We start from the raw sequence: 17,148 nt of genomic DNA, 5'->3' as shown, positions 1-17,148 counted from the left end.
CTGTCTCTTCTTCCCATTGACAGGAATGCTGCTTGTATGCTGCACGCAGCAGTTAGCAGAAATGCAGCAAGATTTGTGGTTCGTGTTGCCCAGCATGTATAAACACAACACTCTCAAATGTTTAAAGAAAAAAATCATATGAATGTGTTAAATTTCTTAACATCCGGGTCCCCCCACCCCACCCCAATTCTCACATCGGCAAGAACACTTTTTCCCCTGATGTAGTCATACAGTAGTTGTGGCTGGGATTAGGTCAACAACCCAAACCCTAAAAAGGGCCTGGCATTTTCATAGCAAGCTTTCCCCAGGCTTTGAGTCGTCTTCTCCCTCTAGCATGGGGGTGGGGTGATTAGCAAATGTTTCAGATAATCTGTGAATTCTTAATAGTCATATTTCCATGGTTGAAGATCTGCCTATTTCTGTGATGTGGCAGGTTTCAGAAACCTTGGTGCTGGGGGTTTTATAGATATTAACAAGTTTCAGGAGTTTGACATTTGGATGAGGATCCTGATCCCTTCAAAGTGTGAGGGTGAAGGAGGTTTTATTTTGCTTTATTTTGCACAATGTTTCGGGTGAGGTTGTATTAGTCCTGGCTGTAACATGTACCATAAAGGCAGACCTGCGACCATTATTTCTACCATGTTCTCTTTTTATCACCTATACTTCTGATGTTATTTCTTTCAGTTGTATTGCAAATCAAGTGTACCATTAATTTAAAAACATTCTTTTTCTTACACCCCAGGGACACTTCTTTTATAATCTGAGACAAGTTTTGGATTATTCACATTCCAGTTGAAAAGATATTGTACACTTTCATTGCCAATATGGGCATTGAAGCTTGAATACCAAATTTTAAAAATAAAATTCACCTGTGTAGAACTTAAATATATATATATATGTTTATGTTTCTCGGTAAAAAAGACTTTGGATAACTGTCAGTTAATCATCCAATCCCATTGGGGTGCAGAAATTTTTGATTCCCTAAAAATAGGACAAAAATCCTTTCTTCTAAATAACCAACCCTGGGTCAATAGATTGTACTTCTCTGAATATTTATGATTAACAGAACTTTTTTTGTATTAGCCCAATAGAAGTATCCTATGTTCTGAAGATTACAAAGTACAGGACAAAAATTGTCAAGCCTAAATTTTATTCATAAGTAAGGCATTGTTTTTCTTGACTTGTGATCCAATTTGAATGCATTGTTAGACTTTCCCATTTTTGTTAAAACTAAATGAAAAAAGGTTTAAAATGATAACAAGTCAATTGAAAAGTTGCTTTTGAATAAAACAGAAAAATGGAAATGCCAACTTTCCTTCTCTAGAACTTCATTAACATGGTTGAATAGGCATTTGCATATAAAATGTAGTTAACAAAAATTACACAGAAGTACATTTAGTCTCTTAGTGCCTACCTCTATGGTGAAATCGGACCATTTGGCATAGTTTGAAGTCTTCCAAGAAGCCTGGTTTCCACCTGGGAAATAAATTACTAAATTTGAATGTGTTACTTATACTATGGTGAGTTGTCTCTCTGTTACATTTTATTTTAGTGCATATACTAGAAGTTGTATTTTAGTTTTCTAAAATTGTCACCTGTCAAGGTAGAGAATTATAATAATATAATTATGCCCAGAAAAAAGTGTTCTGACTTGAGATTATTTTGGTGCTGTTACAAATATGATGCATTTGTTAAAATTCAGAATGTTGATCTCAGATTCGTATGTTTCATTGTGAAAGTTTGAGATTAATTTAGGTTAGTTATAGCAGTTATAACTAAAGTTTATTTTCTTTGTATTTATTGATGCATAGATAATGCTTATGCACAGGCTGCAAAGTAACACATATACACAACTCCAGTAGCTAGCTGTACTGTCTTTGCTCCATCTTTAAATGGAACTTCATCTCAGAATTATCTGTGAGTTTGATAAACATGGGATAGTTATCAAATCATTGTCATATTCTCAATCCAATACATCCTACTGTTCCAAATTATAAAGTTTGCATTATAAGACCTATTTACATTAACCACAGATTCTTTATTGTATGACACCAAGTATCTTAATGAGATGATTGGTGAACTGTTATGGACAGTGAAGACAACACTCTATTAACTTATGCAGACAGACACTGTTGTATAATGCTGCAGGGCTGCGCAGAGAGAGGAGATAAAGACGTAGGACAATGGCTCAGTAAAAACGCATTACCACAGTTAGTGAAAAGGCGAAACCGTGTGTCTTATTAAAATGTGTTTGAAATTAGTATATTACATGTCAGCTATACTTCAATAAAAGTTAAATAAGTCAAATGTGTTTGTAGGTTTTTCTCCATCTGATAGGGCAGTGAATTAATCCATCCCTGAAAGGAAGCAGTCTTTTTTCTGAAGTGTACATTTTCTAAGTTGAGTTAAGTAACAGGACACTTGTGGTTGTGGAACTCTATACTCTCAAACCCAGAAACTTTATCATTCACTACAATATACCCAAATATGTCTAATTCCTATGCCACTTTTATAATATTATAATTTTTATGTTTGTCTTTTTTTATTCTAAAGTGCTTTGAGAATCCAGGTGAATACATAAATAGATACAACCTTTTGTGGCAGTGAAAAGAACAACTTGATTCATATTTAAAGGTGCTATATTTGAGCAATATGATGTTAAAATGTTTTATTTTAGCACAGGGCATTTGTTTGGAGGATGCAGGACCTTTTCTATGTAGTAAACCAAATGAGGAGCCTTTACTTAAGATGATAAAAGGGTAATATTTTTAGAAAACCATGCTTCTAGGAAATTACTTGGCCATTGGTTTAACTGTCTAAGAAGTCTAAGAAGTATTGGTGATTGTGAAGGTGAAGTGTTGGTGATTCTGATCTTAATTAATTGATGGGGAAAATGAGGCTACATTTAAATCACATAGCTATTAATGGATGAGTCCCAATCCATGTGTGGATAAGAAAATCCATGTTCTTATCCTGTGAGGCACTACCACTCTAGTGTCTGAAGGATAGAGGTATGGAGGAGGTTAGAAAACCATCTCTCCTCTCTTCCTTTACTAAATCCAAAACTGTCAAAGAAGTAGTCCAGGAATTTAACAGTGTAGTAGAGGTCCATTTGAATAGGAAGTCTTTATATGACTAGAAACATGATTGCTTTGGCTCATGCATAAAGGCTCAGGCAATCTATACATCCATCCTCAAATTTAGCAATTCGAAGCAGTTAGCTACACGGACAGTTTTGTATGCATTGCTAAATGCAGACACAAAAACTGCATTTGCAAAAAGAGGAAACCCAGTTAAACTAGGTTGCAAATTTGGCCCTAATTTAGCGTAGCATTTGTGATACATATAGGTTAGAGTGACATTTATATAATGGTGTGAAATATGAGAAAGTTCCAATGCTAGACACAAAGACTTTTTAAAATTGCTTTTGCCTACTTTGGTTAGTTTAAGAAGCAGGAGGAAAAATTTGGTTTTTCAAGTCATGGGAAGCTTTAAAGGATGTTGGAACACTGTTCGGTCCCCTGGGGTTCTGCCTGCTGTACAATTTTAAATGTCTTTTAGCTAAAAAATTGGCCAACAAGGGAAACATAGATATGAATTCTCTTCCTTATCTGGGAAGGGAGAGACTATAGGTGGCTAACATAATCCAATTGTGATCGTCAAATAAGTGGTCAGCTTTGGGGGTCAGAAAGCCATAATCGTTCCTCCAAGATAATATTTCTATTTAACTGGAATAACTGCCTATGTGTTAGAATTTATCTGGATGTTTTGTCCTTATGCTCAGTTGTAGATACAGGTTTCAGCTTAAGAAATATAGCCAGAGATGAGACTAATGTTTTTTGAAATGCTGCAATCATGGTACCTGAAACGATTTGTTTCTCCAATGAAGACCACTGGAGGGCAGTGTTTTCTCCTTTGGGAACAGCACCTGGTTTTAGATGGAAAATGCACTGATGTGTTAAAAAGACGTGTTGGTTATGCAATTCTCTGTATGTTTGAGCTGCAGTTCTCATTCAAGCCGTGCTTGGAATTTACCCCCTCCTGTTCACATGTCATTCACGTTGTTGCTTATCATACTGACAGCCAAATTAGTTATCCCTAACATCAGTTCCTAAAAGAAGATTATGTACAGTTATTTGCTGTTTGGGAGTCTTTTAAAGTTTTGTATTAATCATTTAAGGATTGTGCAAAGTTTGTTTTACTAATGTAAGTAGAAAATGAAAGAAGGATATTTGAGGAAAAGTGGGTAGTGTTTTTTTTTTAGGGTATCACTGTTATACAATCTTATGAATGTTTCACATGAGCAACATTGTAGTTACTACATTCACCCATATTATCTTTTGGGTGTCTTTTGAAGTTTTGTATTAATCATTTAAGGATTGTGCTAAGTTTGTTTTACTAATGTAAGTAGAAAATGAAAGAAGGATATTTGAGGAAAAGTGGGTAGTGTTTTTTTTTTTTAGGGATCACTGATATACAATCTTATGAAGGTTTCACATTAGCAACATTGTAGTTACTACATTCACCCATATTATGAAGTCCCCCCCACCCACATACCCCATTGCAGTCACTGTCCGTCAGCGTAGTAAGATGCTGTAGTCATTACTTGTCTTCACTGTGCCACACTGCCTTCCCCATGCACCCCCCATGTTATGTGCTAACCATAATACCCCTTAGTCTCCTTCTCCCTCCCTCCCCACCCACCCTCTTCATCCCCTTCCCTTTGGTAACCGCTAATCCCTTCTTGGAGTCTGTGAGTCTGCTGCTGTTTTGTTCCTTCAGTTTTGCTTCATTGTTGCACTCCACAAATGAGTGAAATCATTTGGTACTTGTCTTTCTCTGCCTGGCTTATTTCACTGAGCATAATACCCTCCAGTTCCACCCATGTTCTTGCAAATGGTAGGACTTCTTTTCTTCTTATGGCTGAATAATATTCTATTGTGTATATGTACCACATCTTCTTTATCCATTCATCTACTGATAGACACTTAGGTGATTTCCATATCTTGGCTATTGTAAATACTGCTGCGATAAACATAGAGGTGCATGTGTTTTTTTGAATTTGGGATCTTGTTAAGAATGGGTAGTTTTAGCCAGCTGCTTTGTAGTGCACAATTTCAAAATTTCATTAAGTTTACATTCATTTTATTTTCAATATAATATGTGTACATATGTTTGTCACCAAACTCACAAGTCAGCATTTTCTAGGAAGAACAAATGAAGACTTTACTAGGGGTTATTTGCCAAATTTTATGGTATGATTTGTTTCCTGGGAAAGTATATGGAAAAATGATCTGTTGCTGAGTACAAAATTATAAAATTATACTTATTTATGTTCCCACTAATCAAAAAATGAAGCAGGATTATATAATTTGCCGGGGAGCCATTTAATCCTTAGGAAAGACATATAATTCCACCTAAATTCTTTCCATTATCATAGTCATTTGTTTCATCTTAAAAAACGAAAATATCACATATTTTAGCTCTGTTATTTTGTCTAACAAAAGCACTGTTTGTTATAAATTCAACATGTAATTTTATTCTAATGATTTATTTTTCAATAAAATGCCCAGAAACTGACCTGAGATTATGCCTAAACAACACAAAGCAACCAGTGACTTGAGGAAAAACATATTATTTCTGGTTATAAAACTAATAAGTGTTTATTGTGGAAATTATGGAAATAATGTAATAAAATAAAAATCACCCCTAACCTACACAGAGATAACCTCTATTAATATTTAGAGTACATCCTTATAACACATTTTTCTCTGCACGAATATGTACTAAAATAATTAGAACACATGACCTCTTGTTTTCAAGCTACACTTTTCACTTAAAATATGTCACAAATATTTTCCCATGTCATGTTGTCCACAGAATTATCTTGAATGACTGTATAGTGCACCATTGTTTATCTAGCAAGTTCTCTAACACTGTGTATTTGGTGGTTTCTATTTTTCCTATATTATAAACAATGCTATGATGAACATCTCTATAGATAATATTTGAATACATCTGTAATTACTTCCTACAGATACATTTTCAAAAGGTGAATTGCAGGGTGAAAAAATTTTTTTACCAGTTTTTATATATAAGGCCAAAGTGTCTTCCAAAATGGAAGGATATGAAAGTGTCCACTTATCATACCTTTACTAACAGCAAATGTCATCAAGTTTTTAATATATTCTAATTTTATATTTGAAAAAAATTTTGTTCTATTTTTTTTTTAATTAGTTATTAGGAAATTTTTAGTATATTGTGTTTGTTTATTTGACATTTATATTATTTCATGTTGGCTTGCTTTTCCCAATACATCATCCTTTTTTTTCTGTTGAGATGTTTGGATTTTTAATTAATTTATGAGAATTCTTTATATGATAAAGAAAATAACGCTATGCCACAGATTTTACAATATTTTCCCAAGCTAATACAATATATTGTTACTGATTTTTATGTTTTTAAATTATCAGTTGCTCAAATGTTTTCATTAAAATTTTTGCACTTGCTCGTACATTTAAAAAATCTTCCTCATAAAGTTTAGATACTCACATATTTTCTCCTACATATTTGATGACTCTGTTTTGTTCTTGGTTTGTGTTTTGTTTTCATTTCATGCATTTAATTCTTTTTTCTGTGATTTATTTTGCTTTATCATGTTAAATGAGGATTTGATCATTTGTTCCAGTTATTAAGCAATTGTCCCTGAATGTTTATTGAATAAAATACTTTTTTCCGACTGACTTAAAAAGACTTTTGAATCAAGCTGAAAGCTATTATGTTCCAGGGTCCACTTCTGAGATTACTTTCTGCTCCACTGATTTCTCTGCTCTTTCACCTTTATCATGCTATTTTTAATTATACATTCTTACATTTGATATTGCCCTCTTCAGTAGTTTTTTTCTCCAAAAGTTTTCTTTGTCATCTTGCCTATTTATTCTTTATGTGTTTCAGATTTTATTAAGTTAAAAAATTCACTTGAGAACATATGTTTTATTATGGAAAAATGCCCAAGATATATTAAGTGAAGAAAGCAAGTCATAGAACAGTGTGTATGATATTATCCCTCCTATAATTATTAAAAAATTAGAAGAAGCATAGACATGTGGGTGTATGCTCATGTGTGTGTATGTGCCTTATAGATACATAAAACATTTATGGAAGAATAAACAAAAAAATCTTAACAATGGTTCCCTTTGGAGGGTGGGAATGGACATTGTGGGAGAAGAAGAACTTTTGCTTTTTACTATAAAATAGTCTTTTTAGGCAGTTTGGATTTAAAAGTTCACCAGAAATTCTAAACATTAAATTTACAAGTGAACTGAGACATCCTTATACATTGTCATTTTCCCATGTAGGAACACATTCCAAAAATTTTTATGTTTCTCAGCAAAGTTTTATAATTTTCTTCAAATGGGTCCTATACAAGCTCTGTGGTTCCTAGGTTTTATAGATCTATAAATATATTTAAATCATGTATCTGTATCTATATCTATATATTGATATACAGAAATATAAAGGTACACAATATTATGAATATAGTGCAATTGCTATTGTGATAAAAATTTGTCTCATTGACGACTATTTTCATCTTTAAATAATTGAGGGAAACTTGATTTTTTTAATTTTCTTGACTTGAGCATTTAAAAATAATTCTAAAATAATTGGTCAGTTCAGGTTAGTTCAAATTCAGACTAAAAGTATTGGTTTATGAAGAAATACTCTAATTTTACTCAATGCAATTGTATGTATGTAATTTTTTTGAATCATGTAAAATGGCTTAAGAAAATAGCAATTATGAGGAATATTCTAAAATATAAATGACTGCCAAATTAATACCTGTCATTTCCTGAAAAGAAATGCAAAAGCGTAGTGAACAAAAATAATTATTAGTATAGATAGGATTTCCATGAATAATTTATGAGAATCTAGACGAGGAAGAAACAATAGATATGACCTATTTTGAGTCCTGTAGACTTTTTTCTGTATTTGTAGTAAAAGACACTGCTATTTTTAATATTTTTCTTTTCAAAAATGAAAGTGTTTTATTGCTGTTATTCCCAACTATAAATATATAAAATTCTCATTGTAGAAACCATTCAAGCATTGTAGATAAATGTACTTTCTTATATGAAAATCAACCATAACCCTAACATCCAGAAAAAGCTGCTTATAGTATTTTGCCTATTCTTCAAGAACTAAATCTATTCATATGTATTTCATATCTTATTAAATGAGACCACATGATAATAACATTTTATAGTTTCTTTTTCTTTGAATTTATATAATGTACAACCATTGCTGTCTTAATGTCCATAAATGCAGATCTTCATAATTAATGGCTACCACTAAAATGTATATTTGATTTCATGATGTTCCATAATTTACTTAATCAATCCTCCACTGATTACTTAGTAGTTTCCAATATCTTATAATGAATATTCTAAAGCATCTATTCACACTTGACTCTTTATTTCCTTAAGTAATGGAAATGCTAGATCAATAAGTCTGCATAATTTTAAGACTTTTGATACAAACTGTCCTCGAAAAAGGTCATAGCGATTTTGCTCTCAAGCCTTTCCAGTATTGAGTGTTAACATTATTTTTTAACCTTTTACAATCTGACAGTGGGAAGTGGCACTTCATTGTTCTTTTAATTTCCAGAATTTGATTGCTATGAGGTTCATTGTGTTTTCATATGTTTGTGGTCTGTTATTCCTATATTTGTGGATTAACTATTCTATTCCTGATTTTCTTCTAGAGTATATATCTTATTTTTATTAACTTGTAAGTGGCTCCTTAAAATTTAAGCATATTAATCTTTTTTTTATGATATGTATATCCTTTGATATGTCCTTAGTCTTTTTACCTTGTTTGTGCCAATTTAGGCATACAAAGTTTTTAGTAATCAAACTTACAAGTTGTCACTGAATTTAATGTCTTTGGTATTCTTGAACATTCTTTACGACAAGATTAGTAAGAAAAAAATTCTTCTGTGTTTTATTCTAACTATATATTTTTTTATATTTTCAATTATATCACCTATCTAGACTTTCTTTTTGAAGCCATAAACAGAGATCTAACTATATACCTTTTTCCAAATGGTTAATGTTCCCACAGCATTTCTGAGCAATCATATTTTCTTCACTAAACTCTTGGACATATTACAATCTAGTTCCATAGTACAATCTAATACATGTCTGTATTAACATGATGTGTATTAGTGAGATTTTGAGAATGTTGTTCAGGTTTTGCTGTAGTGCTGTGTAACAAACATGCCCCCAAAACTCAGTGGCTTACAACAAAAAACATTTATTCCTTTCTCATGGGAATCTGGGTCATCTGTGACATTCTAGTGTTCTGCTGGACATAAAAGGACTTTGCTCAAGGATACACATCAGTTTATAAGTGTTTCACATGCTTCTTTTTTCAGGCTGAAGTAACAACAGCTCCCTAGGACATCATCTCATGATGAATGGCAGTAGTTTTAGAGAGTGGTGAAAGCTTGGCCACACTTCTTAAATCTCAACTCAGCATATTCTCTTTCCATCCAATCACAGAAAATCACAGTGCTAAGCCCTAAGTGAATGGGAAAGGAAAGTATTTGCCTCACATGGAAGGCATGTCAAAGACTTGGAGAAAATGAGGACTCATAAACAAATAATGCTATCTACCACACTCAGCTAATTATATTTTTTAAATCTTGGGTTCCTCATTGTTAAAATGTATTACTGTGAATATTTTAATGATACAGATAATAAATGTCTGCCACATTGCACCTGGCATCTAGCAATTCAAAAAGTGTGCATCTGCTTCCTCGTGGTACACTATAGTTTTCCAAGATACTTTAATATGTGAAAGGGCAGATAGCTCCCGCCCCATCATTCTCTCTTTTACAGGATTTTTCTGACTATTCTCCATCTACCATTTTTTCACCAGATGAATTAGTAGACTTTTGATTCACATATGTTCATCTCATTGATAACTGAGGAAAGTATCTTTTCAGTCATACTACTTCTAGAATGATGAGCAAGTTGTTTCAAGACCTTACCAAGAGGGGGGTTGAGGGATTGAGTACCCTTAAGACCTATAATAATCAACATGTTTTCTGTCTGTTTAATAAAAGTCAAATCTGTACTGCACAATTTTTCAGGTGATAATAAATTAATTAAGATGACTAATATCCTGAAAAATTAAACTAAAATTCCATTTAAGCTCATGATGCTCAAAAGAAGCAAATGCAAGGTACATTCATAAGCGTTCAGTGCAATATAGGAGTGTACAAGAGTGTCTCGGTGAAAAGAACAGAAGAAACAAACTTTAAAGTTTATTTGCAAAGTATAGCCAACAATGTGAAAGAACACAAACATATTTTTTATAATTTCCTAACTAATCTTAAACAGGCAAGGGACAGGTTTTCCTTTGTGTCATGTAATAATTATATTTTTGTTTGAAAATTACTTCCTGCTTGGGATCACATTTTTAAGGGATGTGGACAAAGTGATGAGAGTTCAAAGCACAGATAAACAGCTAACAAGATCTAATTTAGGTCCTGGAGGAAAGCTAAAGGAATTAGCATTATTTAGTCATAAAAAGTATAGGTGTGACTTGACTAGTATTCAGTTCTAAGGCTTATTTTCCAAGAAAAGATTCTGAGCTGAGGTCCTCTATTCAAAATAAGAACAAATAATTTTTATTAAAGCAGACAGTTTTGTGTGACTTCTTTCAGGAAGTATTTTTTGCTTGTTAGAGGTCAAGGAAATACTAGAGATAAATACTTTGAAAGATTTTTAAATTTTTATTTCTAGAACGAGAAATATTTTATTTTATAAGTAAGAGAGTTGATGACTATCAGTCACGTCAAAACTGTCATTGGAAAGTCAGTGACAGACCAGATGAATCCTTCTAACATAGGGAACCTATGAGTTTTTCTAAAATAAGTTGCCTGACACTTTATTATGTATTATTCACTAATAAATTAACCAAATACTTAATGTAGTTTCATCATAGCAATGTATTGCTGTATTTATATACATTTTGAACAAGAAAAAATAATGCAAGTGTCTAGTTTATTCTTACTTCTTCGTAATAAATAGCAGTAAGTATGTTAGATGTACACATGGTCAATTATGCTCTGTGGATCATTTTGGGCTATTATTCACAAGCATGCAGTAAAATCTTGCCAAAACTATACCTTCTCATTCTTGATTAAAATAGAGAAATTTGGAATTTTAAGTGTATTTTTAAGCATTATTCTTGAGGGTTAATTTTAGAGCCATGTATTTTAAGTTGTCCTCCAACGACCCAAGTTTTGGAAATAAAATGACCTTTTAAATGTTACTTGTTAGTTCTGAGAAACTGATTTTTGGAAGGGGGCATCTCCAATGCATTTAAAAAGGGGTCTGTAACACCAAAACCAAGAAATTCTCAGTAAAAGGGCAATTGGGAGGAGCTGAGACATCCTTTGCTTTCAGTCTTATGAGGCACTGGCTGTTTCTGTGTGTCCGTATATATATATATATGTGTGAGATGAGGATTTTTAAGAAAGAATAAATGTCAGTTTTCAAAAATATAATGCAAACCTGTCAATTAATTTAGATGCAATCACAGGAAATGTGTTTTGGTAAAAAGCAAGAATGAAGTAAAATACTTTTGGTTTAATTTGATCATCTACCATTGGTTCTGAGAATTGTATTTGTGTTTGTGGAAAGCACATGAGTTTATTCCCAAATCTTAGCTCAATGGTGTAGCCTTCGTGTAAGAAAGCAGTGCATTTGCATATTATAAATGGGATAATTAATCCTGCTGAATTCTTAAAAAACAGTGTTTCCAAACACTGATATTTTAGGCCCTGATTTCATTTTGGCCCAAGTGAAGGCCTGTTCTCACTTGCGGGTTTACTCTCCTTACCTGATTCAATGGCCTTCACTGCTTGAAAGCCATCCAGTGGGTTCCATATTTTTAAATTGCATTATTCCAACTGTTTGTAACTTTCTATTTCCATGAGTGGTAGGCTGTCAAAGTGCGCTGATGTCTGCATTAGTTCTGAATATCCCGTAAAATGGTCTTTGGAGCTAGAGGGACCTGCCCTTCTGGAGGGGGGTTTGATAAAAAATGGTAGCCTTGCCTCTTTGGTCACAGAATCATCAATGCACACATGTTTTGCACACGATGGAAATAGTGTAGGATATCTATTTCAATTTTAAAAATCAACTTGGTTCTCTATTATAGTGTATTTAATTCAAACATTCAGTCCTTTACACATTGCATCCTAGGACTCTGCTGTCAAACTGACTATGATCTTTAGGCTGAGTCATGTTTGTTGTGCCTTGTAACGTACAGTCCCACCACTGAACAGCACGTGAGTCAGTAAGTATTGGCAGCACTCAATATTTAGCTGTCTGTTGGGTGAACTGACAATGTAACGTAATGGTTTCAAAAGTGCCCTTTGGTCCTGTGAACTTCTACATAACTTTGCTGTTTTTAAAGTTACCGTTGAAAGTGTTTAGCTGGCCTTTTCATTCACTGTGGTTGGCAATTTGGCAGTGCTCACTGGTGGGAATTGAACACACATGCATTTGACCCAGAAATTCGAGTTCTTTAAGCCTATCCTGTAAGATTCTCAAATTCCCCCTCAGTTGTAGGTGTACAGGGCTACTCACTGCATCACTGTTTTCAATAGAAATACATGAAAGAAACAAATGCTTCTCATGGGCAGACAGTTAAATGAACTGAGGTACATCTGTAATTTGGAACACTACACCGCAGTTTTTAAAGGAGGTAGATCTATAAATGAGCACCTGGGAAGATCTCCAAGATGAGTTAGAAAAACAAACAGCAAAGCTCTCCAATTTATGTGATGGAAATGTGTGAGAATGTGTTCTGAAATGATAGACACCATGCTTTTAATCTTATTTTCCTCTGGGATAGGAAGGTATATTGATATCAAATCACGTGTTTGAAGGTGCTGATAAGAGCTTTTGCTTTTTACTCTAATGTATTGGTGTATTATTTTAATTTTTAATAATGAACATGCATTTATGTATTAAATCATTAAACCTGTAAATTTTTTTACACAGAGAAACTTTTCCCTGGTAAACAATTTTTGAAGTATAACATGAAATATTTACAATTAGTCTCTACATATCTGTTGTTTCTGCCATTCCTCTCTTCCTATATCCCCCCCATTACAAAGCTACAAAAAACAAAATCTCTTAAAAAAAAAGAGCAGAAAAGGAGAAATAAAGATACACCTAGAAAACGCCTCGTTCAGATATGTCCCTCTCTTTGTTTAGTGTCAAAATAATAAATTTCTGTTTTGCTTAGTGGATACAATTTGTACACATGGCATTGAAACCAGAGAACCTAATACCCCTTTGTAAACTTCTAGGGAAATGCAGATGATCATTTCTGTCAAGAGATACAGATAGAATAGTTCTTAAATGCTTCTGAATGAGTAGATACGTTCCATGTTAGCACTTTATCTGATTGTCTTATAACGATTCATATCATACTGGGTTTATCTTTAAGTAAGTACGTCTTACAGTACTTTAATCCCACTAGGCATTAATTTTTGTAAATGTGTGTTCTGTTGTGACATATTATTTCCTATTATTGCCTACCTCAAATACGACATTATTTATTGCTGAGACTCGATCTTATCCATGTCTTTGTAATTCAAATATAAGAACTACAAAAGCATTACTTATCTCTTGTCATTTCTTACTCTTCCCCTTTACACATACTTGTACATAATCTAACAGTTATGAAAGTATTTCCTGTTTCTCTCTATATTAGAAATATATTTTAGATAATGAATTAAGAGAAATGCTGACATGAGAAATTACCTTCCAAAAAATATAAAATTTTTAAATGTTACAAATGCTTAAACTTACCTGCTCTACGTAAACTCTCCCTTAGATTTCAGCTACTGTTTTTGAGCTTCACTTTTCAAATCTCTGAATATCTAAACCAAGTCTTTCATTATTTTCTCTGAAGCCTAACTTAATCAGATTACTTCCTTGAAAAGAGGAAAAAGTTTGTGAGGTTGTCTTATCAAAGCCATTTTGAGAATTTTGAGAAGCCATTTTCTTTTAAAAAGAAACTTAGACTCCCTTGTCCAATTAGCGTCCACAGAATCTGATCTAGTCAGTAGAAGAACTCCTAACCAACCGTTTCATAAAATGTATTGCTATTTTCTAAATGAGAAGCCATCAAGCTAATAATATGAAACAAAATCTAATGATAGTTACCCCCATCTGCTCTATTAAAATTCAGAAATAACCACCCATTTTTCCCAAGAAGGAAAATTTTTAAAGTAAACAAGTAGAAAATAAAACTGATTTCATACGTACTTGTAGTAAAGCAGTGCAGGGAAGAGTGCCGGAGTCCAGCTCCAGAGAGTCCAGGAGTCCCCGAAGGAGGAACGGCGTCGGCGACCAACTGAATGACTGAGGACACAGACACTAGAAACAGCTGAGCCTGCTCTTTAATGAAAAGTAGCAGCTTGTTGATATATTCTTTGATTACGTAAAGTACAGATATTAATCATTTAATTGATGTATAGCATGGTTACATGAGTTTGGAAAATGAGATTAAATCATTTGGCACGTCCTAGCGGTCTACTTTTTTCTGAGTAAGCTTTGTTTCTAGTCATTGCGGTTAGGAAGTCTTACAAAGGTTAGGTAGGTGCCAGACTCCTGGGTTTTTTTACAGATGACTACTTAAAGTTCACTATTTTATTGTTTTTATGTGGGGCCCTCATTCTTTCCTAGCTATACTCCCATTCTTCATCTCTGGTAGGAAAGAAAGAGGCTCTCTCCAAAAGGACACGATGACCTTTAGGCAGGGACAAATTTTATGGAGTGTGCCTCGGACCCATTTTCAGTAAGACTTACAATGGAGATTTTTCTGATCTGGAGTTAGTTAGGTAATGCCCTGTTCTCATTTGTTTTGTAGTTTGCCAGGCTGTTCTCTGGCAGGCTAGCCACAGAACATCATTTGTTCTCTGTACCCACCTGTCGCCATTAGTCATCGAACATGTTATTTGGAGGCCACATAGGGGCGGGGGAAGGGACCTCAACCCAGGTAAATTTTCCATATCATTTTTCCCATAAACTTGGGTCTAATTCTCATGGGGTCTCACTTTCCCATCATCGGGGGGTAATCACAAGGGCAATAGTGGTTTTTTTCCAATTTCCTTTAGGGCCAGTACCTAAAATTTTCAGGGAGAATTGGATATGGCCTCTTCCCTGAGGGGCAGCTTGAATTGAAACCGAAATAAGCCAATTTATTAGGAGGGGCATTTCGAGCAGGAGGGGTATCGGGGCTGCTCCTCCGGGAAGGCCGCTGTGCAGTCCCTTCCCTCCGACTGCCCGGACTGTGTCATCAGGCTGGCGGCTCGGACCGGCTCCCGACAGAAGAGGCACGTAAAACCCTTCGAGCAGAAAAATATAGCAAGAAACAGTGTTGCTTTTTATTTGTTTTTAAGCATTCATTTTATTTTCTTTACTCTTTAAATGCACTTCCCTTTTCCTTCTAAAAGAGTTTTATTTCTAAAGTCAATGGAAAGTGAAGACATTGCTGCAAACCGAGTATTATGAGCTATGTCAATGATGTATAAAAATGTGGAAAATTCTACTAAGGTCTTAACCTGCAGGACATTGATCTCACCTTACATTCTATTTTCTTACCTCCCACCACCGTCACTTTGAATCACCGCTGCCCTCATTACTGAAATCAGCCGAATAAATAACATCACAGGACCTATAGCTTTCACTTAAATATAATCCACATTCCTAAGTAGTTGATTGTCTAATAAGAGAGACAAGATAAACCCAAAATGAATTCACTTAAAATAAGCTAATATAGATTATTTAGTTATTCTAGTTATTTGTGAGTTTGCTTATTATACAGATATTTAAATAGATACATTACATACATTACTACATATAAACACTTGCCTAAGAAAGGTAGGAAGAGGTCAGTTGCCCTGTGTTAATGAGAGATGGTTTCTAAGAGGAAGGGGGACTCCACATATCTCAACATATGGATACCTGATAATTCCATCCTTGTAAAAAGATTTATGATTATAATGGACCAAAGGACTAATGAACTTTTTACTTCTAGAAATGGCTGTGTTGTCACAGGAATGATTGCTCTCTATAGGACAGTGAAAAAACATTTATGTATTTATGTATATATAATTGTTATTATATACAATTATTGTATACAATTATTACTGGCCTATTTGCCTTAAGATGAAAAACTTCCCTTCTCTGAGCTTTCTTTCTAACTGAATTCTGATAGACTGGAAATAAGCAATTTTTTTACATACAAAAAAGAAAATTTTCTTTGTGCTTCCTGTTTCTGTGCGCAGAACAACAAACACATACAACAAACCAACACAGTTTGATAACTGAATTCTACTTTAAGACTATTTTTCACACAAATCTAAAGAATACACATTGAAAGAAATGTCTGTGTTGTCAGCAGGAATGGAAATTACTTACTTTACTAGAAATAGAACCAGTCTTCACAACACCTTCACTCAAAAGGTGCAAGAGCAAGATAAGTGCACCACCACGTAGTTGTTCTAAAGTTGACGATTTTAGTGAGATGATACTTTTTAAAAGTTAGCATACTAAAAGGATTATATTTACCTGTATCTGTATGAAGAAATAAATGATCATATAAAACTAATTATATCTGTTTATTAAGTAGCTTATGTTTCTGTAGGAATTGAGCTCTAACAAATTTGCTCCTAATGATCTTTTTCTGGTCGGTACTGGGCTGAGCTAGGATACCATTTCTGGTATTTTTTGGACTGAGGTACTTCAAAATCCAAAAATTCTTGACAATCCCATCTCGCACAACTTCAGCTAAAGATGTATTATCTACCTATTACAGATGTATTAGACAGCAAAATATATTTTTGTTCAAAAGCAAAGTGGGACAAGTAGTCTGAGTTATGTCTCAAACTTGGTCCATTTCTCTTTAAGGTATATTGAACGATGGCATGTTTTGGGTTTTTTTCCAATGTTCTTGGTGAAATGGGCTTTTAATAGTAAAACAAACTGCCCAAATGGTTTTCCTTTGAGATTAGAAGCCCTATGGAGACATTGGGTTATTTTACCCAACACTTTTTGA

At 33.8% G+C, this 17,148-nt stretch overlaps 1 protein-coding gene across 2 annotated transcripts in view; it reads left to right on the top strand.

Annotated features, from left to right (window-relative positions):
• Positions 1-17,148, top strand: part of TANK (TRAF family member associated NFKB activator) — a 114,176-nt gene that overhangs the window by 96,889 nt on the left and 139 nt on the right. The window lies entirely within an intron of this gene.

The sequence above is a fragment of the Manis pentadactyla genome, chromosome 8 (genome assembly GCF_030020395.1).
Source record: "Manis pentadactyla isolate mManPen7 chromosome 8, mManPen7.hap1, whole genome shotgun sequence".
In the NCBI taxonomy this organism is placed as follows: Eukaryota; Metazoa; Chordata; class Mammalia; order Pholidota; family Manidae; genus Manis; species Manis pentadactyla.
Note: the sequence above shows the minus strand (reverse complement) of the source record. Positions and strands in the feature narration are given on the sequence as shown.